A 26,260-nucleotide genomic window follows, 5' to 3' on the forward strand; every position below is an offset into this window, starting at 1 on the left:
CAGTTTAGAGATTGCAGCCCAATGTAAGATTTCCCAGGAGGAATCTGAAAATAAGCAATAAGAATTCAAGTAAGCCACCTGTCTGAGGATTTATTTTTTTGATCAGAATAGCTTTCCAAACTTCAAACAATCCATGCACACAACAGACGCAGCTCTTTAAACACACTGTTTTTATTTCATTTTTCATTCCCATGCAACACAAATGGATGCAACTCTAATGAACTCAAAGTCCATAAGTGCTCAACAATGTATATTTGCTTATAAATCTTGAGTCATAAATAAACGTCAATACCTGTTCTTAAATTTGAACGTTCTCAATAATGATACATCCTAACAGCAGACGAGGAGCTCTCCCTTGTAAGTGTCCAAATATAACAACTTATATATTGAAACAATGACAATTCAGAAACGTGAATCACAGAAGAGGCACTACTGTCGTCAGCCTTGCTCAGAAGCTCATCTTCTTGGCTCCCAACAGGTTTAAAAACAGACCTTGAAATAGCTACTCCCTTAAACAACAGCCTCAGGTACCCATCATGACGGCACCAAAGCAAGTTCTTTCTAGTTGCCATCAAACGCAATTTATGATCATGACCAGGACTCGCTAATCACCGCTGGGTTCAAAAATAAATCAGACGTGCTCTTTGCCCTCAAGAAACTTACACTGCAGATGGCACATATGACAACAGGCTATGATAAGAACCATAAAAGGTGAATAAATGACTTAGGAGTTGAGAACAGCAGAGAGCTATTCTAGCTCAAGTGGACTACAGATGAACACATTTATTAACCCCACAATTCAGTTTGAGTTACCATCATTAACCTTCATAAATATTATTTCTGGTGTCTACTACTTATAGCGATGTTTTAACTTCTAATCAGATATGTAAATATAAAATCACTTGAGTGTAGAGGACCAAACTGGCTTCCCTTATTAAATATTCTATAGAAGACCTTTTTTTTTTTCATTGTATATGTTCCATCTACCAAAATCCAAACTCCCACGTTTCTAGACACTTATATCTCTTGAAGCTTTCTGGTCTTATTATTAGATGAAGAATAAAATCTACTTCTAGAAACACTCAAGTACGTTCTCTTTCTCTACCCGAGTCCCACCACTGCTGTCTCATATAACACATTAACATGTTTTACTAAAAATCAAATTTTAAAAGATCAGAAAAGGAAGCATGAAGACGAACATAGGTACTTTAAGCTAACTGCTGGATTTCATTAGGTTTGATGTCTGTGGTACAGTGGTGGTTGCAGGGATCAGAGAGAGGAAAGTTGGTACGGCTAATATTTATTCAATTCCTACTAGATTCAAGCTCTATGCAAATTTATCTGCACTGCTACCTAAGAGATTTGCAATATTAATCTCATTTGGCAGATTAGAAAACACAGGCTCAGAGAGGCAAAGTAACTTTTCAAAGATCAAAGAGCTAGTAAGTGCTAAGGTCAATGCTTATTTGCCTTCTAAGTCCAAAAGAAGTCCCTAATTTTTCCACATATCAAACTGTTCCTCTAATTTCTTTCAGTCGTTGAACAAGCAACTGAGACAAACAGAACTTCATTCAAGATTACAGGGATCGTTTTATCTCAATCTTCACTTTCCCTAGAAGAAAAAGCAGTGGTTTGGGTCCCTCTAAAAAGCGGCACAGCCGTTTTCTATTCTCCTCATGTTAAAATTGATTATGAAGTAATGTGGCTGATTTTTGAAAAAATAGGTCAGAATTTCAGAATCTGTTTCCTTCAACGTCACCTTGGGAAGGAAGTTATAAAATCATTTCAGTGATGATGTTACAGATCAAAACATTTCAGGGAATCTTCTAGAACCATCTTCGGAACCAGCGGTGTGAATAACCTCAGTGGTCACCAATCTTCATCTTTTGCAAAGCAATTTGGCTTCTGAGAGTGGAGTCAGTCAGACACAAGCCTTGTTGATAAGACGGCTTGTTTAGCTGAGTGAGGACATTTGAGATGAAAAAGAAGAGATGCCAATAAACGAGCTGTGCCAAGCTATTGCCTATTCTCTGCCTACTTGAAATGCCCGTCCCTTTCTATTTAATTATGATCCTTCATAAGCACGTTTCTTTTCTTGAGAGTTCACATCATTATGACTAAAAGTATTTAACGTGCATGTTTTTGTTATGTTGTCTAGTCTACAACATAATGAGCTCAGTAGCCATGTGGTTTTCTCACCATAGTATACCTGGCATCTAGAGGGAACTGACAGAAGTAAGAAAGCAGTAAGTTTCTGTTGAGGGAATGGATGGAACATACAGCTCTGTGACTCAAAAACTGGCTCTCAAGGTAATTCTAACAAAAGTAGAAGTCTTCTGAGCAAGAAACGGCGGTGTCACTAAATTACAGTCCCTCTCCCCCAAAATGAGAGAATAGGTAAATTCTTCTTGGTTGATTAAGAAACTGTGAGAGTCACTCTCTCTCTTTAATAAACTGTTTACAGAGTAGGACAATAAAGCAATACTACATGCAGTCCTTTATAAACAAGGGGCTTAATGAAGAAAAACTTCGTTTCTACTCAATTTAAATGTAAACTTCTGGTACTGAAACTGCGATACAATACGCTATACTATAACTCCATAAAACCATTACTCCAGCTACTTAAGGTTTCATGCAGAAATTCTGGATTATTAACATCCAGTAAATTATCCCACTTATTATTTTAAAGTGATTATTTTAAAATCAAAACGACTGACTTCTTTAATAATAGTTCATAAAAAGTAGCCAACAGTTTCTTTCAGTTAATTTTTTAAGGGCTACTGTCCTTGTCGACTGAAAACTGAAAGCATTCTATGGAGATTGAGCCATGTTTGTTAACATCTTCAAGGCTTTGTAAGAAGCAAAACAAACAGCTCTTCGACAAATAGCTTTTCACACGTTCATTTACTGCCAGAGATTTGCTGTCATATATCTTTGTGAAGATGGAAGCAGCAAACTATGGGATGTCACTGGGGAAATCATGAAGAATTCTGACAATAATTTGTAAGCTCTTCAACAGCGAACACATCAAAACTAGAATACCAAGTCCACCAACCTACTTCTGCAACCTCTACTTACATGTTTGGGGGAGAGCTAAATCAACATAACAACAACAACAACAATAATAATATATGGTTAATGCTGATAATCTGGAAGGTCCCATAAAAACAAAAAATGGGGGAGACAATCTCCAACGTCACGGTCTGGAAGAAACCACTGTTCCTCTGGTCCTGTTCCTCTTCTCAGAGCTTTACTGTGTGTACCACTTATCCTGTGTATTTCTGAGCGTCAGGTGGTTTGACAGAATTCCCACAGCTTCCTTTTACTTTTATTCCTTACATCTGCTCATTTCCTTTTCCTGAAATTATCAGGTAAGCTATTCATTGCATTCTGTGAGGTATATTGCCATTACTTACTTAAATCAAAAATGAAATAAAATTATTCATGGGAGGTTAATAATGGTTAAGGACAGTATTACAGAACTGGCCGAAATGATTATTAATTCACAGTGTGTCTCTTGATAACTTCCTTTTGAAGTGTCAAACAGAGAAATGAGAGGTTTAAAAACGTTCCAGAAGCTAAGAAACAAGGTTAGGTATTGGTGCGTAGATAAGTTGTAGACCACAAGATCACTTTTAGGAAACCATAAAACAATGCACTGACATGTGAAGAAACATCTAAAGTTTGGGCGCTAAAAGAAAATGTTTACAAAGCCCAGCAGTGGTCCTACACCTTATAATCCACCCATTAAGATGTCAGACTTAAGATCACAGGCAGCTAGACAAACAAAAAATTAAGCAAATCACAAAATCACTTTAGTTTTCCTGTAGTAGGGTGATTCTTTTACCTCTTCTCATGATACCATCACACCCCTCCATCAATAAGTCATTATATCAAAAATAAAGAACTTTTTCAATGTACACTTATTTTCTAGAGATAAGGACCATGCCTGTTGGCTACATTTTCATCTACCTCACCTCCAGTGAGAATTACTGAGTTAGCTGAGTCCTCAATTCATGAAGTGCCTTCTGATATAATGAACCCATATGCTGGTTCTCAAATTATCTGTGATGGACCAATTTTTAAAATTTTTTCCAATTTGTTGCTGACTGATACTTTGTTAAATACAAAAAGAATTACTAGAAAAAGGAAATTAAAAAAAGACAAAATACAAGCAACCATTGTTAGATTTAATAGACAAAATTACTCTGTCCAATGCTATAAAAGTTTCTAAAGGTTTATTCTCAATTTCTGTATTTAACCCATAATAGATTTAAAAAAAAAAAAAAGGAGGGGTGGGGAATTAAAGACAGCACAGTTTATGCATCTCATTTTAGGTCACACTGATCAAGCTGACCAACTTCAAAGAGGATAAATCTTATACATATCTATGGTGCTTGCCAACAGGTTACAGGTCTGGGTTTGAATGAGGTTTATTTCCTCCAAGGCATCCAAGGCACTGGTCTTGGTTAAAGCTGCCTCGTACACTTGGACCATGACCGCAGTGCTGGGCTACCCAAGGGCATATATTTCTTAGAGACACAAAGGTAACAGCAATTGAGAGCAAGATTTAAATACCTAGAGATGATAAAATCTTAAGTTTTGACTATAAAACATAAATTTAACATCCTGATTTCCCCCTTTGGCAGCTTTTAAGTTATAACCTTTTAGTTTTAAGAAAAGTAACTCTCCCTGGAGAAAACGCTGCCTATAACCCACCTGCTCACCCCCATGAAGAAACCAGAAGCCTACGCTTCATACCTCACCAGACTTCCATGAGCGAAACATTAAAATGTCAAAGAAAGATGCAGTCTCTGCCCTCAAGGCTCTTAACCTAGACAGATATGTCAACAAACAACGACAAGATAATGAATTAAGTGCTATAACTGAGACATGTATAAAGATCATGGTCTCACACACCATCTAAACACGAAGGATTTCTCCAAATTTACCCTGGCTCCTTAACCAAAAAAACTGTCCCCCAGCGGTCTGCTCAATTTCTTCCTTGGATGTCTAAAGGCATCTCAAACTAGGCATGTTCAGAGCAAGCCCCTAATTCCCCTCCCCAAATAATAATAACGACTTGCTTTACTTACTCATGGTCACTCTCAATTAAGGGCTACATCATCTTTTAAGATGCTCAAGCCAAAACATTCCGGAACATCTGAATTCCTCTATTTCTCTTACAACCCATTTCCAGGGCATTCGCAGATACCCTGTCAGTTCTATACTTGACCCCTTCTCACCCCTCTTCCCACCCCCAGCAATCACCTAGACCTAGGTCTCTTATTCCTGGGTTATTCCAATAACCCCTAACTTAAGGGACCTGGTTCCACCACCATTGTCTGTTCTGAACACAGGAGCCAGATGAACGTTTCTAAACCCAAGTCAGTTGTGTTAGTTCTCTGCTCATGACCCTCCAGTGGCTTCCCTTCTCATACAGAATCAAAGCCCAAATCCTTTCAGTCCCTCTGTAATCTTGCTCATCATTCTGACCTCACCTCTTAAAACTTTCCAGGACATTCTGCTTTAGCCATACTAGCCCAGATACCTGCATGGGTTGCTCTCCTCACTTATTTTAGACTTTTCAACACATGCCACCTTTCTGACCTTCCTGGAATAACCTATAAAAAAAGTGCAACTGCTCTGCCCCGCTGTCATCCACTATCCTTTATCTGCTCATTAATTTTTATCACCTCTATTCCTTATCAACATCTGTCATTCATGTTTATGTGTTCACTGGTCACCACTCCCCACTAGAAAGAAAACTCTGAGAAGGCTTCCTTTTGTACACTGCTAAATCTTCAGTGTCCAGGACTATACCTGGTATATAATATGCATTCAAATAATATTTGAATTAATGAATCATCAAAGATGGGTACTTCACTCCAGTTGTTTATGGGGAATGTCAGGGACAGACTGACACAAAACACATGACACTGAAACTGAGTCTTGAAAGAAGATTCAAGCTTGTCCGACATGGAAAGGGCTAAAAACATCATTGTCATACATGTAACATTTTCCACAAAATCTTGAGGCATAAGAATATATTGTAGGAAAGACTATTAACCTTCCAGCTGTGAAAATCCCCAGGAAAGAAATTAATCCCCATGATGGAGGTAAAAAAGTCAGGGTATGGACTGACAATAAGAAAACTGCCACAGTTCTCATGAAATTTTACAGATAAGAAATTAGTGTAGAATTTATTAAGCTCCTGAACAACAAACATGCTCTGTTTATCTGTTTATTGTTGCCTCCATTTTTATTTTGCTATAATAATGTTTACTGTTGCCTCAACATTTTTTTGCTATAAGATTTCATATCATTCTCCTAGAAATTTCCCTATGTGACGGGACTACAGCTCTGATTTTAAACAGGAAACCAAGGACAAGAAAAAAGTATTCAATGTGTCGGACTTCAGAGTTCCACTGTGGTACATCTATTCGGCTGACACCTATGGCCATGCATTCTGGAATGATATTTTCAAATACTACCTCATTTTACTATCTGAAATGGTCTTACACATATTTACTGACTTTACTGTCTATTTCTTCTCTTCCCATTAGAAAGTGGATCCCTTCTAACAGAGCAGGGACTTGTCCACTGTATCCCTAGGATCTGATAAATGCCAAGCACACAGAACAATCGATAAATGCTCAGGGAATAAATAAAATGCAAATAATAAATAAATATTTCACACCGGGAGTTAAGATTCTAACTTCCAGGCTGGGTTTTAGCGGTACACTGTCTCCTGAGAAAGAGTTCTTCTCCTTAATGGCATTATCAAACGTACAAGCAGAACTGCGTCCACACTTGCATTTCTGGCTGTACCACGTGTGGGACTCGTGTCTCAGCACATCTCAGTGAAGCATCAAGTCTGGGAAACGGTTGCTCTGATGATACAGTGCTGGGAGAAACAGGGCCAAAGAAGGCGAAGGGATTCCGGCAACCTTTGCTCCGGGGCTGCAACCGGGTGTCCCTGCCTCACGGAAGTGATGCTGCAGGGCTTTCTGTCGCCCCCTAGTGGCATCTGTGCCTGGGACACCAGCATATTACTATCCATACTTGGTGTGTGCATTATATGATCATAGTTTAGAAACCTTAAGCAATGCCAGCTGTCTCTATAATAAAAGCTTCAGTGTAAGTCAAAATATTATTGCTTCTCAAATCTCTAAACATGCACACACAAACACACTCAAATTAGTCTCAACTGTGTAAAATTTACACCTGGGCATCAAGGCCCGTCTTCTCTAGTTTTTCCATCACTACAGCATCCATTCTTCTCTCCCTCCCTCCACCTCATCTGCTGCTCACTATCAAAATTTACTCATTCCTTCATTTATGCATTGTTTGGTAATTTTTTTTGTCTTTTTTTTTTAAAGGAGGTCCTGGGGATTGAACCCAGGACCTCATGGATGCTCAGCATGCGCTCTACTGTTGAGCTATTTCCCTCCCCCCAGTTATATATTTTAAGAACGCTATTAGCATCATTCAAAAGACATTTCTGTGTTTATAACACATGTGAAGCACTGCTTTACTGGCTTATGAAGGAACTCCAGTGCCTGCTGATTCCCTGTCAGTGATTGCAGGTTGTTATCAGGAGTGCCCTCTGAATCAGTCCAGACAGCTGCCAGGTGGAACCGTCTTTCTTTCCTGGTTCAGGTCCCCTCAGGCAGTGTCAGCTCCCTTACTGGCTTTGTGAACAAAAAGTATCTCACCGCTGCCTTCTCCACCCACGTTAAGACCCTTCTCTCTACCTCTCCTTTACCCGCGACACCCACCAGCCCTGAAAAGGTCACAAATGCTGCAGCCGCTGCTAAGGCTGGAGGCCAGACAAGCCAGATGCCAGGGAAGCTCAGTGATGGTCAGTGCTTTGGATAAAGCTGTGGTCCCTATTTACAGCTGCTGTTTCTCTCTCCTTTTTAAATCAGCTTCAGGGTTAACAGTGGATGTACTTTATTCACAGCTTACATGTAATCAAAGTCAAAAAAGAGGAAAAAGAAGGCCTAGAGAATATTTGGGCTTACCAATAATGGGTGTGTGGGCTATAAAAAGGGCTGGCAGCTTTTAACTGTTCTCTCACAAACAAACAAGAAAACCAAGCACCATCTTCTATCACCATTTCATAAAGAAATCACTTAAAAAGTAGAAAGAATATAATCTTAGTACAAGGTGCAGTACTTCCAAAGAAAGAACATTAGGCAACCTTATACCAACATACTTGGTTAAGTGGGACATTTTTTAATTGCCCTGAATTGATGTGTGAATAGGGTTGACAGCTATGGTGGCCCAAGGGCAATTAAGTAACCTATCCCTGAAAAGGGGTCCCATGTGAGAAGAGAGGGGGTGTTCCTTGTCTCTCAAGCAAATAGATGAGGGATCAAGAAAATCATCAGTGAAGGGAGGAGGTGCCTGCATGGATGGGAGGGACCAACATGTGACCGCCTGGCTGGACATGGGTTTATGAGGTATCCTTGCTGATCCGCCTCCTGCACCTATTTGAGTAAAAGGAGGGTGATTTGGAGAGTAATGGTAGCCAGAGTAATAGGTGGGAGACTGGATTGTGGGGGATAGGGGGGTGCAATGGAGCAGCCTTGACAGCTATCATCCAGCAGAACAACAATGACACTGTCGGCTCATCTGAGAAGAAGGGCAAAGCTGTAACTCAGATATGAAATTGAAGTTTTTAAATCCAAAGGCCTCATAAAAATGGGGAACAGGATTTGAGAACTCTGCTTACCTAGGAGAAAAGGCAATTCTACAAAACACAGCTGGGCTCAGTGAGTAGAGAAAAAATAAAATATTTCTACGCTGGCAATCTTTGAAGTTGAAACTATGTAATGAACCAGATGTAACATACTTAGTTTTCTAAGTTGGGCTGCTAATCAAGGAAACCCTCTCTGTGGATCAGCACAGGCCCACAGAATGGCTGTTAGGAAAGATTTGAACTAGTCCAAGCCTTCACTTTACACGAGGGAAATGGTGCTCAGCGCATACGGAAGGACCCAGGTGATTGTGCTTATGTTCCTCTTTCACTCTGAACATGTCATGGATAACACCAGTTCCCCTGGGAGGTGCCAGCTGGTCAGCAAAATCAACACTGGGCAGGAGAATAATAGAAAATTATTTTATAGAGGTAAGGCAAAAGATGGAATTTCCACCACCCACCTCTCAGTGGTCATAGCCTTTTTTTTTTTTTCACTCATGCTGCAGCTTTCCTTCCATTTTCCTCTTGCTCTTTTTTCCCACCTTCACCCATCACTCTCCCCTTTCCTTGCTGGGGCCAATTACAGCAAGCGGCAGAGTGACAGTTAAAAAAGGAAGAGACCTCATTTTGGAGTATTGTCATCCAAAAGCCATTGTTTTCTAATAGGTACATCTAATTAGGTATTATTACTATTAACAGGTTAATATCATTATATTTTACATTTTAGATCACCAGAATTAAGTGATAAGATGAAACGACAATAAGAATATATAAAAGTACAAAATCATAGTTTCTATTTTAAACATGTGCTAAAACTGACGTCAAATTACTGTCAGTTTCTCATAAATAGAAACTGGGGCTCGGCTGATGTTATTTGTTTCTTTGCTTAAACTGAATGAAATTTATCATTTAGCTCACAAAGCATTTGCCAGACTGCCAATCTAAAGGTTTAAAGCTCACAGATGTGGGTACAACAGTTACACACACATACATACATGTGTAATGTACTTATGGTATAGTGTCTCTTTTCCTTTAAGGGAAAAAAAATGAAGATACGTCTCATTTTGCAATTATGAACAAGTACTTAGGCATCTAAGAGGAATAACCTTATAATAAAAAAGATTTTTAATTTTCAAGTATAAAACAGAATCGATTCCACCTCATCTCAGTAACCATCATTTCGAGATAGATGTACATAGCAGTGGCTAGTTTAAAAATTTTAATACGGATGAAACTTTCCAGTAATTTGACCTTGATGTCTTATCATCACTGCTCAGTTTTTCGTGCCCATCTTCTATGACCTTCCCTTTCAGAAGCTGATAAACATAAGAGGCATGCCATGAAGAAACCATGAAGAGAAACAATGTAGTCTGGGTACCATTTCTCAGATGCTGTTTGAGAAATGCAGAGCGAGTCCCTGATGGCTTTCCTTCCGCATCCTCCACGTGAGTCAGTTGCTAGGAAACGTCAAAGAGGGATTCAGTATTAGGTCTGGGGAACAATGAGCTAGCTTGGTAGTTATCTGAACACTAACTCGTAGCCTTCATTAACTGCTAACTACCTTAGGAAGCTGAAGATTACAGGTGATGCTTCTCCAGAGAAACACACATTGAGTCCTACCCTTTAACTATTTTAAACAGATTCTTGAATCCACTGAAACAAGAAGTAACAGCTGTAGGCATCTTAAAATAATTTTTCAGCCAGAAGTTGCACCCAGCCTGCTATCCAAACTTAAAGATGGTAAGAACTAATCTCTTCACTGCCTCAAGCTGTATTTTGGTATTGCTGTGCACAAATGTATGTATACACAATCACACGAGCACGCACACACAGAGGATACACAAGAAATGAAAAAGAAAAAGAAAACACATACTTCAGCACTACTGCAATAAAGTACTTGCCTCAAAATTAGTAGAAGAGAAAAGGGAGAAACAACGAGAAACAAGTTAAGGGAAAACACACGCGCGCGCGCACGTGTACACACACAAAGAATAAAAAGTCCAGGTTTTCACCTGGGCTTTCTGACAATCGGATTCGATTTGGAGGTTCCTGCTGACCCCCTCCTCAGGTTCCACTGCTGGACTAGCTCCCAGAATTCAGGAAAACAGTTTACTTATTAGCTTATTGGTTTCTAATCAAAGGATACAACTCAGGACCAGCGAGATGGACAAGACGCACAGGGCAAGCGGGAAGGGGCGCCGAGCTGCCACGCCCTCTCTGAGCGCACCACTCCCCCGCACCTCCTCGTGGACGCCTACTCGGAAGCTCTCTGAAACCCTGAATCTCCCTGATGCTCTGGGGATTTTTATGGAGACTTCACCAAGTAGGCATGATTGAGCATTAGCTCAATTCCTAGGCTCTCTCCAGAGGAGGCAGGTGTTGAATGTTCCAAACTTCTAATCATGGCTTGGTCTTTTTGGCGAAAGGCCTCTACCCAGATGTCCACCAAGAGTCACCTCATTAGAACAAAAGACACTCCTATCACATCAAATGCATTTCTTAGTCCTTGGGGTTTGGTTTAGCTGAGCTGCAAGAAAAAGAAAAGCGCCCTGAATGGAGAGCTGGGAAACACAGGACCCATGAACCCACTGTGTGACTCTGAAAAAGTGTCTTAATTTCTCTGGGAATCATTTCCCAGAAAATTAACAGAGTAATGCTAATCTGGATAGGTTTTTAGGAGGATGGGATGAGATCTCGCATGTGCAAGCATTTTAAAATTGTACAGTACACATAAGAAGGGAGTATAGTTATTTATAAAATGGCCAATTCAGTGAATCAGCATGTAAATAGGACTCAATATTTGACAATCAAAATTAAGCCACTAAAAATCATTAATGGAAGAGGTGGGGATTTTTCCTTCAAAAATTTCATACATAAATTAGACTGTTTCATTAATAATATTAACATCAAAACATATGATGTGATTTACTAAAAAGCTAAGCAATGATATAAAATAAACAAAAAATAACCACAAGAAAGAATTTACCTTGCCTCTTAAAAAGGTTGTCATTTGCATTAATTCCTCCATAGCTTTAAAGTAGAAAAGTACATCAAACTATGAAGGATGTAAAGTAAGTTTTGAAATGAACTATCTCAAATAATGTCCTCTTTGTCTTTGACATGGTAACTAAGAGTAGCTTTGCCATCGCTTCTAACTTTAAAAGAATGACTTTACAAGCTGTATCTTAGACCCTCTGCTAAATTTAAATTGAAACTGAATTTACACATGGGTTAAGGGTTCTTTCTAAGATGTTTCTTACAATCCCACGGGCCAACACATCATGCGGGATGCCAAGCACCCTGGATCTGGGAGACCCCATGTATTGGTTTGCCAGAGCTGCCACAACAAAATACCAGAAATTGAGTAGCTTAAACAACAGAAATGTATTTTCTCCCAGTACAGTTCTGGAGGCTGGAAGGTCAAGGTCAAGCATGTCCGGCTTCTCTGGAGGCCTCTCGTCTTGGCTTGTAGATGGTACCTTCTCACTGTGTCCTCACACAGTCTTTCCTCTGTGCACGGGCACCCCTGCTGTCTCTCCCTCTTCTTATAAGGACAGCTTAGTGAATTAGGACCCGTGAATGTGGCCTCGTTTAATCTTAATTACCTCTGGAAAGGCCCTATTGCCAAATACAGTCACTTTCTTAGGTAGCAGGGATTAGGACTTCAACATAGACATCTTGGGCGGGGGACATGATTTAGTCCACAACACCCCACTTCCACTCGACCTCAGTGGGATGCTAAGCACTGAGAAACGCTGGATGGATGGCCAGCTCCACATCCAAGCTGAAAGCATTCCCTACTCTCCAAAAGCTTTAGGTCTTTATCAAGAAAGAAAACAGCCCAAGGGAGGACATGGACATTCACGAGGAAATTATGTCAATATCCACAAATATCAATATGGCTGAGGAAACAAGTTTGTTAGACTCAGAAACTGAAAGGATAAACACTGGTATGTTCAGCTATTCTCAGAAAGTTTCCTCAATCCTCTCTGCTGACTTTGGCATTTACTTAAGCTGGGTCTTCAACTAAAAGAACCTCATTGCTAAAATGCAAACCGGCGGCCAACACTGGGGAAAGGACACAAATGACAGGCCATTATGTGATGACTTTGCAAATTTTCTTTCAAAGAGAGCTATAAACAGTCATTAAAAGAGCTCTTGAATATTTCTGAAGCTGATTTGGAATAAAAAGTCAGATAAATAGACACATTTTCACTGTTTTAGCCTATGCTGTAATCTCGTCCAAAAAATTAACATCACAGAACATTGCCTTACACAAAAAATAACATCCTCTATTTCTACAGTTTTTACCTTCCTTTATTATTTTTTCATTTCACCCTCATAATGCCTCTATGAGGTAGAGAAAGCAGGAAAAAAGGAAAATGCAGCTGAGTGACATTAAATGACTTACCCAAAGTCATAAAATAATAACCAAGGGAATCAGAGTAAGAATGCAGGTCATCTGACTTCTAAGTCAGCACTCTTTATTCTTGGGAGCAAATGACATTCTGGGCATTGAAACTATAATCTTACAAAATTCACTTTATTTAGCACCACTGGGATGTAAAAATCTATAAATAAAATTAGATTTGCTGAAATTCTACACATAACCACAAAATGAATTTAGTCTGAAATAAAAATAATTCTGACCACTTCCACAAATATAGTGGTTTTAAGATACCAATCATCTTAAATTTTAGAAGCAACATTTTTGTTGCAAATCTATTTCACTAGATCAAGTAACTTGGTAAATATAATAAAAGTTCAAAGTAACAAAAGAAATTTCCACAATTAATAATACAAGGCAAAATTTAACCTAATAACTAGATGATCTTATTAATCTACAGCACACTTTTTCACTAGGCTATGAACATTTCTTCTGCTAACTGAAATTAAGGACAACAATTGAACCACTGGACAATTAAACTTTGATCAGGTCAAAGAAACTATGCTTATTTAGGATGAAGGAAAAACCAACCATCAAATATCAACTACAATAAAAACTTGCTTTATTGAGCACTTATTATGTGCCAGGCTAAGTGCTTCATGTGCATTATGTGACTCATCCTCACAACCACTCTATGAAGTGGGTACAATCTCATATCCATTTTACAAATGAAAAGATGACAGTGAAGTTAAGTAATGCACCCAATAACCCATATTTAAAATGTGGCAGAGACACAATTCACACCCACCTCTGTCTGACTCCGAAGCCTGTGTCTGTTCATCACTCTACTGCCTTAATTCTGAAGACAAAGAAGAATGAGATATTGCCTACCACAACTGAAAAGAGGAGGAGAAATGGGCATAAGAGCAACAGAAATAAATTTCTAAACAGATGCACTGCTTAAACATCAAAGTAACAAATGAGATGATGGAATTTCCTCTGAGAGTCTTAAAAAAAGACAAGAAAAAATTAGCTTCATTCATTCACTCTTCCATGCAACAAAACTGCAGAGCACATGCCACAAACCAGGCACTCTCCTAGGTCCTTAGGACTCTAAGAATATGACATAATCCCTTCCCTTGAAGAGTTCAAGTCTACAGAGAAAGGAAAACATAGAGAAGAAAATTTAAAAGGCATTGATATGGGTGATAGCATAGACTAGTTACAAAAATGCCTTATGAAGGGGTTTCATAAAGCTGGTTTTCACTCTCCTTGCAAGCCAGTGACATAATAATATCCTGTTATTTGAGAAAAGGTACATCTCTGATGGGCCAAAATTATGTGGACCAAATAGACAACTGTTTGATAGTAATACTATCTAAATAATAAATAAAGGTGAATTTTATGGTATATGAATTGTATCTTGATTTTTTAAAAATGTTTTAAACAAGAATGAATGAATTATATAACCTTCAGAATTTTACTCAAAATGTTAATTTTTTTGGAAATCGACCTTTAAGCATAATATGAAAGAGAGAATTCAAGTCAAGCTATTCTAAAAACTCCTGATGAGTCATCCCACCACCCAGCAACGTCTCCTCTGTAACAGCCAGCAGAGCGAATCAAACTTCATGTGTCAATAACAAGAAAAGCTGCACTTCTTCCAAGCAACTAGACATCTTTATCAAATGAACATCATAAATGGAGTAAGTGATCATGTTGCCCCCCCCCTTCCCCCGGCTGTTAGCGTCTTTTTATACAGTGACATTTTAATTTTTTATATCTACCTTATTACACACAAAATTTAAAGCGGCTTTTAGAAATACATAAAAGCAAATACAAATAACAAAGAAAAAGGTGATGAAACACCAATTAAGAGTACTTGGTTCTTAAGTCCTGTGGCTAAGCGATTCGGTAGGTTAGCAATATAAATGGAAGAGACAGGAACCTGGTAAGAGCTTATACAAGGTTGTAGATCAAACACTATGTTGGTAACTTTCCAATATTACCCATGCATGAACATTACTGTCCATTTACACAAAATATTCACTTGATCACTCATGGATATTAAATCCTATGTCCTCCCACGGTGGTCCCCCTCTCCAACAGGCCAACTAGTGCTCCCCAAGCTCCCAGAAACATAGCAACTTGGGATAAAATCTGGCATGCCCAAGGTCTGTGAGGGTAAGGGGATGTTTCCTTTTGACATCTGTCTGCCTACATATTTGCCCAAGTGTCCCTGTCACATCCACATACTGAAGTTGTCGTCTTTCTTGACATGGGCCAGAGGCACTGATGTACAGCCGTTTGCTTTAGCCATCAACCATGACTCTCCTCTCAACTGGGAAAACTACATCCATAGAATCAGTCATGGTGGACGCTTTGGCCATAAGGGTGTGGGTATCACCATAGTGACAAAAAACAACCAGAGGACCACATGGGACATGGAGACCTTCTACGACACACCCACTGAGGGCTAGGCCCTCAACGTTCCTGGGTGCATCCCGCAGGCCTGTGGAGCCCATCCAGCGCCTAATTCTGAGACTGAGGAAGAAGAGGAGGGAATCCAGGGATAGACACCTTTGCCATATTTTTCTCTGTTTCTAAGATGAATGAATGAATATAATTTTCGAGTCCCCCAAAATTAAAAGAATTAAATGTTATACAGAGCATTGATCTGACCCAAAGGAATGTTTCAGTATCCGTAGTTCACTAAGATGCATCTATTAAGATAAAATTCTATCATTACATTGCAGTGAACAAGGCTGTTACTGAGACTAGAGACAGAATACACGGAACTCTTCATGATGCTCAATATTTTTGCATTTTTCTCTCTATTTTGACTCATGTCTTTATATAGGGTTTAAATTCAGTAGATACTACAATACATAGAAAGAAATACCATATTTTCAAAGTCTGTTTATTGTACAGCCTGAATGCTGAGTTTTTCAAAAAGCAAACAAAAATAGTTATATTTGTACTAAGTAATTGAAAGTACCCAGTTTGAAATCATCTTGTCCACGTCTACTCACTTATCCACCTGGAGTTCATGCTGTCTCATCAAAATAATGTATTTTTCAGAGAAAAATACTATTCTGAACAACATAAACACTGAAACACCTTTAACATGAAACAATGTATGGGATAATAACCATCAATTGGCCTTACTCTGTTTTACTAATCAACACTCACAAATGCCTCTTTCATACTAAATCAACCACAAGTTTGTACGATGAGTCTCCCTTATTAAATTTATTTTCAATCAGAATACTTCAAAGTCGCTGTCAAGTACAAACACACAGTTGACATTTTTATGAGGCACCCAGTCTGACAAATCATGATGGTTCTTAAGATGGTGTGACATCATGAAAAGGTAAACATATTGTCAGCAATTTCAAGAGTAAAATTTCTGGAGGCTTTTTGTAACAAAGTGCTAAGTAAAGAAAGTTAGAAATTTTTAATTCTTTGTAGTAAAAATTATTAGTTTCTTTTTGTTACTGCTTTATTTATACCTCCCTTTACTCCAAAATGAAAAAAAAAAGATTTAAAATAGTTAACTTGTTTGTGACTTACAAATCAAACTAAACATTTGCTACTTTACCACTTTATATATATATATATATAAGAGTATTTTATCTGGAAATTGCACAGATGGGGCATGGTACTTTAAAAACAAGTACAGAATAACACTGGGGTTGATCTGCATATAACTTTTAGTCAGCCCAATGTATCTGCAGTTCCTTTGCATCAGTGGATTCAGGGACCCATGGACTGTGCAGTACTGTAATATTTACCATTGTAAAACATCCACATATAAGTCCACCCCCTCAGTTCAAGCCCATGTTGTTCAAGAGTCAACTCTAATTACTGCTTTTTAAATGAATGAATCTCTGATACTAGTTCCAAGAACTCCAAATTCTGACAGCTGCTAATACCTTTTATTATCTGTCGAACAGGTCCGTCTACTTATTTACCAGCAATAACCCATTAGCGACATAAAATGGGTCGCTACTAATGAATCGCAAAGAGTTTTAGACTATTAAAAAAGTCTAACTGTTTTAGACTCTTCTGATGGTAAAAACAGAATTAACTATACCTAAAAATCATCTCAGAAGACTGCTTTGCAATGAACAATTTCAGGTGACTGTAACATAAGTCACCAGTTACACCATCAGATGACGTGGCTTTCTGTAAGGTGGATATTGGAGTTAGAGATATTTCTGTCTTGTATGACTCATATTACAGAGATTCTGAAATTTTTCTGCAGAGATGGCCACCTGACTTAACACAAGTTAGAATCAACTCATTCATTCTGCAATTTCTCATATCAATATCTGTCTAATTCCTGGACTCTGAAAGCTGCAGTCATCAAAGGTAAAATAAAAAGTACCTAGGAAAAAAATGACTTTTCCAGAAACTGCATGCCTCAACATAAATTGGATCAACTAAAACTGTGGTGACTCACCAGTTTTGAGGGTTTATAAGCCCACATAAAGATTTAACAGAGGAAAAAAATCATCATTCTTCTATACTGGAATTCAGCAGAGCAAAAAATATACCACATGAGATTTTAATCTTCAGTGTAAAGTATGATTATTCATAACACAAACTATGGGTCAATAATTTATACCTGTGACTTGTAGGCGAGCAAAGGATGCTCACTTAATGGGCATATCAGTCACAGGCTCACAGCCCTGCTCTGTGTCCCACCTCCACCCTCCTCTCCTGTGAAGAATGACTGAACAATAATGAGGGTGAGACAGAAATGTGTGAAAAACACTGATCTAGAAATGGAAACTAAAAGACAGTTCACCAAATAAAATTTTGTAGATTAAAAGTTACGTAATCAGAAATAAAAATTTATTTTTAAAAGAGCAATACTTATGAAAGGAAAGCTTATGAATTAACTTCTGCCTTAAGTAGAACAATGTATGACTTACTCCAAACAACTAGAAGATGATTTTCAACTCATATGATTTTTAATACTTCTAGCTTCCTAAGAAAGTAATGGGTTATCTCCAAGGACCAAGGAAGAGAAGAGATAAAAACACCAGTCAACCAAATAATGAATGGGAGCTGATAGCAAGAACCAAACTTGAAAGTCAGAGTTGCCCTGAAGGCAAACACCTATGAGATTCTTGAATCCTTACATCTAAGTCTTGGGCACACTGTGCAGTAGAGTAGCTAATTCTACTAAGGTGAATTATTGAAGGCAAATCCTTGATATGCCTTAACTCTTGATATTTGAAAAAAAAAAAAAAAAAGCAAATCTTCCCCCCAAGAGAAAAAAACTTCAATAAGTCTTGGGTTTTTACTTTAAGAAATGCATTGAATCTAAAATTCCTCAGCTCCCAGAGTGGTGAGGTTAGGGACATGTTTTCATAACAGACCAGGAGGTCCCCTTACAAAAGCTTATTAGTAGGGATGTGAAGCAAGATCTCTGAAATAGAAATGCAGACGCTGAGGAAAGAAAGCACGTAGGCTGGTGACCTGCGCCCCTCATCAGACCTGGACAGCTTGTGGGAAAAGAAGGCTCAGTACAGCTGAATGCATGGCTGCTGCAGGATCTGCCTCTGGCCCAGCTGCTGTGATCTGTGGAGAAACAGCGGAGTCTGGCTGTGTGAATCAACAAGACCTTTATCCCAGGGGTAGGCAGAGAGGTGTGCCCCTCGTTCAAGAGATTTCTATGCCTGAATCCCGGAATCTTCACACCTGCAGCCTTCTTTACCTTATATCTATCATCTATTATCTTTCTTGTTACATTCCATGGCAAAAAGAACTTTCAGATGAGACAAAGGTGGTAACGGATTTCATTTAATAAGACAGTCAAGGGCTTAAGGGATTCAACTTAAAGGATACATTTAAACGATGTGCTCTTTTGGCTCTCTGAGCAGCACCTGCTGGTTGGCAAAAACAAGCATCTTATGAAAAGTGGCAAAAGGGAGCCAACAAGAAAGGTTGATCCATTTTCTAAGAAAAACTGGCATGGTGTGAAAACCAGCTATTTTCAATATGTACAAAATACTGGGTAAACACTAGTCACAAGAACGCAAAAGGAATCAAAATTGCTCTGGTAGCCTCAAGGGTTTCTGAAGTGAGACTTACTGGTCTGCAGAATGATGAAGTTGCACTTAGAAAATTCAACCTAATTACTGAGGATGTTCCAGGCAAAAAAACTACCCAACTTCCATGATGTGACTCTTACTCAAGACAAAATGTGCTCTATGGTCAAAAAAAAAAAAAAAAAAAAAAATCAGATCATGACTGAAATCATGTTGGTGTCAAGGCTACTGATGGTCATTTGCTTTTTCTGTTCTGTGTTGGTTTTACTAAAAAACCAAAATGCAGCAATCAGACTGAGAAGACTTCTGATGCTCAGCACCAGCAAGTCCACCAAATGTAGACAAAAATGGAAGTCATGACCCGAAAGGTGCAGACAAATGACTTGAAATAATCGGTCAACAAAATGATTCCAGATAGCATTGGGAAAGATATAGAAAAGACTTGCTAATCTATTTATTCCCTCCATGATGTAGTCATTAGAAAGGTAAAAATAATAAAGAAGCCTCATTTGAATTGGGAAAACTCAAATGAATTTCATGGGGAAGGTAGTCATTCTGGAAAAGCTACTGGGGATGAGGTAGGTGTTAAAGTTGAGCAAGCTGAAGTATATGAGTCCTCAGTCCAAGAATCGCTTTAAAATTCAGACTTTTAATAGGGACAAATAAAAAGTCTTGTTTGCCAAAAAAAAGTGTAATGATGTGACCAAATGTATAATTCCAAGTTTGTAAAACAATTCAAACAATTTCAAATGCATAATGGGAATTCATTATTTAAACTAATCCCACTGTTGAACGCTCTATAAATTTAGTTTCTCATACGTAAAATTTAATATGAGATAAAACTGAACACTGAACTAAATGTTTATTTTTTTCAACAGAGCAGACAATAAGTTTGAAGCACATATACTGCCAGATCTAAGTCATACCCAAGTCTCAGAATTAATCCAGCTTCCCAAAGACATATGAGGTAAATGGTGCAAAGCCTTGGACCTTTCAATGGCATTCAGCACACAAGTCAAGCTGGAAATTACACTTGGTAATTCTCTGTTCTGTGCCAATCAGCGTGCTCTACAATCTTCATCTCATTTCATCTTCACAGCAACTCAGCAAGATAGATATTGCTACTCCCATTTTTTTAAATCAAAACATTACGGTTCATGTAAGTTAAGTCACTCGCCACGTTCACCCAGGAAATAAGGGACAGAGTTCTTAATCAAACCTGCTCCACCTCCATATAAAAACATGATGAAGATATCTTAGCCTCAGTCATAAATATGAAGGTGAAAAATACTTCAGTAGAAATCCTTCAAGTCCGGGAGGTGGCAATATTACCCAATGAATTGATTAATCTCTTACTCTCTCTCTCTGCCTTCCTTTCTCCTTCTCCCTTCACAGTCTATTTCTCTCTCCCTGGATTTCAAAATATAATCCCATATTAAAAAGAATGTTTAAAAAAGAATAAAATTCCTTGTAGAAGTTTTATGACATACAAGCTTTAAAGCCAACTCATCACAAATACCAGCCTTCCATATTTTATTGTCTTTTTATTAGTTATGTATGTTTTTAAAATCTTCCTAAATGGGTAAATTTTCAAAACTGCCTTATAGAAAGAAAGAGAGACAGAGACAGTCAGAAACTAGGGTTAGAGCATTAATTCTAGAATTTTTGTCCAAACCATCCTCATCCTCTTCTCTTCCTCAGCTGTCATGTCTCTTCTCCCCTCTGTTCTCATTTCATGTACACTATTACCACTACTATTCAGAAATATATATGAAATACATTTGAATTATACAGAAATACACATGGTTACATATGGCTTATGGATACGTGTATCTACATGGAATTGTACACACACAATTCCTTGCTCTCAGCTGAGAGGGCCCAGAAGCAATACTTAAATAGCAATGTACACAGCAAGTGCCAGACTTTGGTTTCTAATACTATTCTTCAAGTGGAGCAGAGTCCAAAATTAAGGAAATGCTAAAAACAAAACCAAACAAAACTCCCATAATAACAGGAGTATGTTGGAGGGACATAAGGGCCAACTAAAAGAGCTGGTGGAGGCCAAAGATGAAACATTATGCAGCAAAATAGAGTATATTGGATTATAACACAAAGTATAAAGTAAATATTCATGAGTCCATACTGAATATACAAATGATTGAATAAATAGAGGAAAAGAGACAAATCTCCCATGTGAAAAAAATTCTAAATAATTATGCTGATACCTCTCTTCAAAGAGGTGGCTGTAACTTCCAAACTTTAAGTAAGGGCTATGCTGTGACTTGTTTGCAAACAGTACAGTACAGAAGGGGGGGGTGGGGGAGAACACGTGCACCATGGTTACATCAGCACTGACAAGTCACGCTGACAGTATGCACTCTTGATATGATGTGATGACAATGACACTGTATCTTCATAGTCTCCTTCCCCAAAGCCCACAGCCTCAGTCTAATCATGACAAAACATCAGATAAATCCCAACTGAGGGACTTTCTACAAAATATCTGACCAACATTCCTCTTTTCTGAGGGTCATCAAAATCAAGGAAAGTCTGAGAAACTGTCACAGCCCAGAGGAGCCTAAGTGACATGATAACTAAATGTAATGTGGTATCTTGATAGGATCCTGGGACAGAAAAAAAAGGACATTAAGTAAAACCAACAAAATGTGAATAGAGTGTGAGATTTAGACAGAGATCAAGATGGTGGAGTAAGAGGACATGATGCTCACCTCCCCCAATGAACACATCAAAAATACAGTCTATGTGGAGAGCAGTTCCCTTGGGAAGCTCACTGGAAACTGGCAGAAGGGCTCTGTACAACCAGGGCTGTAAGAGAGATACACAAGTAATCATGTAGGAAGAAAAGTGATCAGGAGGGAACCTGTGCCTCTGGGAGGGGACTAAGAGGAAGTGGGAACTAGGATGGGCAGACACTCACCCTGGGAAGTGGGCATCTCTCAGTCCTGGGGTCCTATGCATATGAGACAACCTCCCTTGACTGACTAGAGAATGTCTGCGGCAGACAGTAAGGCTGGAGATGCCTGGACTCCATCTGTGAGGAGTGCATGGGTGCTGGCTTGCCCTCAGGAAGAGTGGAGAGAGATTTGTCCTAGTGGCTGCCGCCACATCACACCGCCCAGTCCAATTCAAGTGAACGCTCCAGTCCCATGCACTCCACACTACAGCCTACTAGCACTAGGTCTGGGGCAGCCACAACTGGGGAAAAGACACAACCGTGGGCTTCCCTTGAGTGAAATAATGGATACTTACACAGGCAAGCACTGGACCACTGCAAGCACTCAAGCCCCATTTGCTTCATCATTACTCCCCTGCATTAGGGCAAAGGTCCCAGTACAGGGAGAAGGAAAAACATACACTTACTGGGAACAGAGCCAGCTCGAGACTGACCCTCAGGGCTTCCACTCCAGCAACTTGGGAGCAGACCCTGCCCCTGACAGGGTGGTGATAGTCACTAAGCAGAGAGGAGGTCCTGCCTCAACCCTGAGCAGGGTCTAGCTCCACCTCCAGCCCCACCATCTATCAAGGTGAAGGCTGTCAGCACACCCTGAGGAAAGACATGACTGGCATCCACGTCAAATGCAGTCCTCCCACCAAAGGAATTGGGCACATGCGTTTGGTGTCATGCTCTGAAGTAAGAACACTCCTTCAATACCACAACTGGTAATTGTTTCAACTAACTTCATAGAGACAGAGAAACAAGTAAAATGAAAGGGCAGAGAAACTACTCTCTAGTGCAAACAACAAGAGAAAACGCCTAGAAACATAAACTGTGAAACATAAATAAACAATTTACCAGATAACGATTCAGAACATTGGTAATAAAAATGCTAACTGAATTAGGGAAGAGAATTGTACTAAACACAGATAATTTTAACAAGGAACTAGGAAATATAAAAAAAAAATCCAATCAAAAATAGATAATTCAATATCTGAGATTAAAAAAAAAACACTTTAAAAGCAATGAATAGTGACCTAAATGACACAGAAAAATGCACAAGTGATCTGGGAGACAAAATAATGGAAATCAGCCAAAGAACACTTCAGACAGAAAGAAAAATGAAAAAAATGAGTGCAACATATGTGATCTCAAGGATAATATCAAATTTGCAAACATTCACATGAAAGGAGTTCTAGAAGAAGAAGAGAGCAAAGAGTATCAAGAATGTATCTGAAGAAATTATAGCTGAAAATTTCCCAAACCTAAAGAATGAAATAATTATCCATGTACAAGAGGCACAAAGGATCTCAAATAAGATGAACCCTAACAGACACATACCAAGACATAGCATAATTAAAATGCTAAAAGTTAAAAATACAGAGAATTCTAAAGGCAGCAAGAGAAAAACAAAGAGTCATACAAAGAAAATCCCCATAAGGCAATCATCTGAGTTCTCTGAAAAAACTTTACAGGCCAGAAGGTAGGGGCATGATATACTCAGAGTGCTGAAAGGGAAAAAGCTGCAACTTAGGATACTCTACACAGTAAGATTATCATTTAGAACAAAAGGAGATGAAGAACTTCTCAGACAGGAAAAACTAAAAGAATTCAGCAATACTAAACCCACCCTGAAAGAAATGTTGAAGGGTCTTCTCTAAATGGAAAAGAAGTAAGAATCTATAGGAAAGGGACAATTCCAAGAAGAAAGGCAAATATACAGTAAGGGCTGAGGATCACTTAAGTAAGGCAGTACATGGACTAAAAGACAAAAAACTGTGAAAGCAACTATAACCACAATAAACAGTAAGGGGATAAGAATGAAGATGTAAAACATGACATCAAAACACAAAACGCAGAGGAGAGAAGTAAAAAAAAAAAATGTAGATCTTTTACAGTGTGTGTGAATTTATAACTATCAGTTTAAATCAGGAAGATATAATTACAGGTCAACATTTATGAACCTCAAGGTTCATTTATGAACCTTTTACCTTTTGTAAAAGACACACACACACAAAAAAACAAAAACAGAACAAAACAAAAAAAAAACAAAAAAAAACAAGAAAGGAATCCAAGATGATTACTAAATAAAATCACCAAACCACAAGAGGAGAAAGAAACAAACAAAAAAGAAATAAACAGAGAGGAACTACAAAACAGCTGGAAAACAAGTAATAAAATGGCAATAGGAACATACTTATCAATAATTACTTAAAATGTCAATGAACTGAATGCTCCAATCATGTGACATAGGGTAGCTGATTGGATAAAAACAATACACTTCAAAATGGTGCCTTCAAGAGATTCACTTCAGGGCTAAAGACACACACAGACTAAAGTGAAAGAATGGAAAAAGATACTTCATGCAAATAGAAACAATAAGATAGTGGGAGATAGTAATACTTATAATAGACAAAACAGACTTTAAAATAAATGTTATAACAATATGGCATTAACAATATGCACCCAATACAGGAGCACCAAAATATATGAAGCAAATACTAACAGACACGAGGAGAGAAACTGACAATAATACAATAATAGTAGAGGACTTTAAAACCCCACTGACATCAATAGATCATCCAGATAGAAAATCAACAAAGCAACAATAGTCTTAAATGACACAGTAGACCACTTTGACTTAACAGATATCTGAAGGACATTACATTCAAAAACAGCACAATATACATACTTCCAAGTGCACATGGAATGTTCTCCAGGGTAGATCACATACTAGGCCACAAAACAAGTCCCAACAAATTTAAGAGGACAGAAATTGTACCAAGCATTTTCCTTTCTACCACACTGGTATCACCTAGGAATCAATCACAAAAAGAACTAAAAACAAATGCATGAGCACTAAAAAACATACTACTAAAAAATCAATAGGTCAATGATGAAATCAAAGAGGAAATCACAATATATCTTGAGACAAATGAAAACAGAAATACAACTTTCCATAATCTAGAGGATGCAGCAAAAATGGTTCTAAAAGGGAAGTAAACAGCCACATAGGCCTTCCTCAAGAAACAAGAAAAATCTCAAATAACCTAATTTACCATTTAAAAGAATTAGAAGAACATAAAAGTAAAAGTCAGCAGAGAGAAGAAAGTAATAAAGATCAGAGAGGAAATAAATAAAATAGAAATTAAAAAAACAATTTAAAAAAGATCAATGAAACCAAGAGCTGGTTTTTTGAAAAGATAAATCTTTAGCCAGACTCAGCAAGAAGACAAGAGAGAGGACCAAGTAACAAACCAAGAAATGAAAGAGGAGAAATAACAACCAATACAACAGAGATACAAAAAAAAAATCATGTAACAGAATACTACGAACAGTTATATGTAAACAAATTGGACAGCACAAAAGAAATGGACAAATTTCTAGAAACATACTGCCTATCAAAACTGAGTCAAGAAGAAACAGACAATTTGAACAGACTGATCACTAGAAGTGAAATTGAACCTGTAATAATAATAATAAAAAAAAAATTCCCAGCAAACAGTCCAGGACTGGATGGCTTCTTAGGGGAATTCTACCAAACATATAAAGAAGAACTAATACCTATCCTTCTCAAATTACTCCAAAAAACTGAAGAGGAGGGAACACTCCCAAATTCACTCTGTGAGGCCACCATTGCCCTGATGGTTACCAGGACACAAGGATCATCGTTCACAAATCAATCAGTGTGATACAGCACATTAATAAAAGGAAGGATAAAAATCACCTCAATAGACACAGAAAAAGCACTTGACAAAATTCAGTATCTATTCATGACAATCTGTCATCAAAGTGGGTACAGAGGGAACACATCTCAACGTAAAGGCAATTTATGACAAACTCACAGCCAACATAATACTCAAAGGTGAAGGTTGAAAGCCTTTCTGCTAAACTCAGGAACAAAACAAGGATGCCCACTCCTGCTGCCTTTTTTTAAGATAGTATTGGAAACCCTAGCCAATGCCACCAGATAAAGAAAAGAAATAAAAGGTATCCAAATTGGAAAAGAAGAGGTAAAACTGTCACTATTTGCAGGTTGCATGATACTTTATATAGAGAACCCTAAAGTCTCCATGCAAAAACTATTAGAATTAATAAATTAATTCAGCAAGGTTGCGGGATACAAGATGAGTATATAGAAATCT

General features: G+C 38.2%; 1 protein-coding gene, 1 non-coding gene and 1 pseudogene across 2 annotated transcripts in view; 2 read left to right on the forward strand and 1 right to left on the reverse strand.

Moving 5' to 3' along the window:
- Positions 1–26,260, reverse strand: part of SLC2A13 (solute carrier family 2 member 13) — a 328,147-nt gene that overhangs the window by 188,585 nt on the left and 113,302 nt on the right. The gene's annotated exons all lie outside the window — the stretch shown is intronic.
- LOC116156633 (small nucleolar RNA SNORA67) lies at positions 15,177–15,319 on the forward strand. The gene has a single exon (XR_004140478.1). It is a non-coding gene; the product is annotated as a small nucleolar RNA SNORA67 (small nucleolar RNA).
- Positions 18,998–19,891, forward strand: LOC105089273 (small ribosomal subunit protein eS1-like; annotated as a pseudogene).

This window comes from Camelus dromedarius, chromosome 11 (assembly GCF_036321535.1).
Source record: "Camelus dromedarius isolate mCamDro1 chromosome 11, mCamDro1.pat, whole genome shotgun sequence".
Lineage (NCBI taxonomy): Eukaryota > Metazoa > Chordata > Mammalia > Artiodactyla > Camelidae > Camelus > Camelus dromedarius.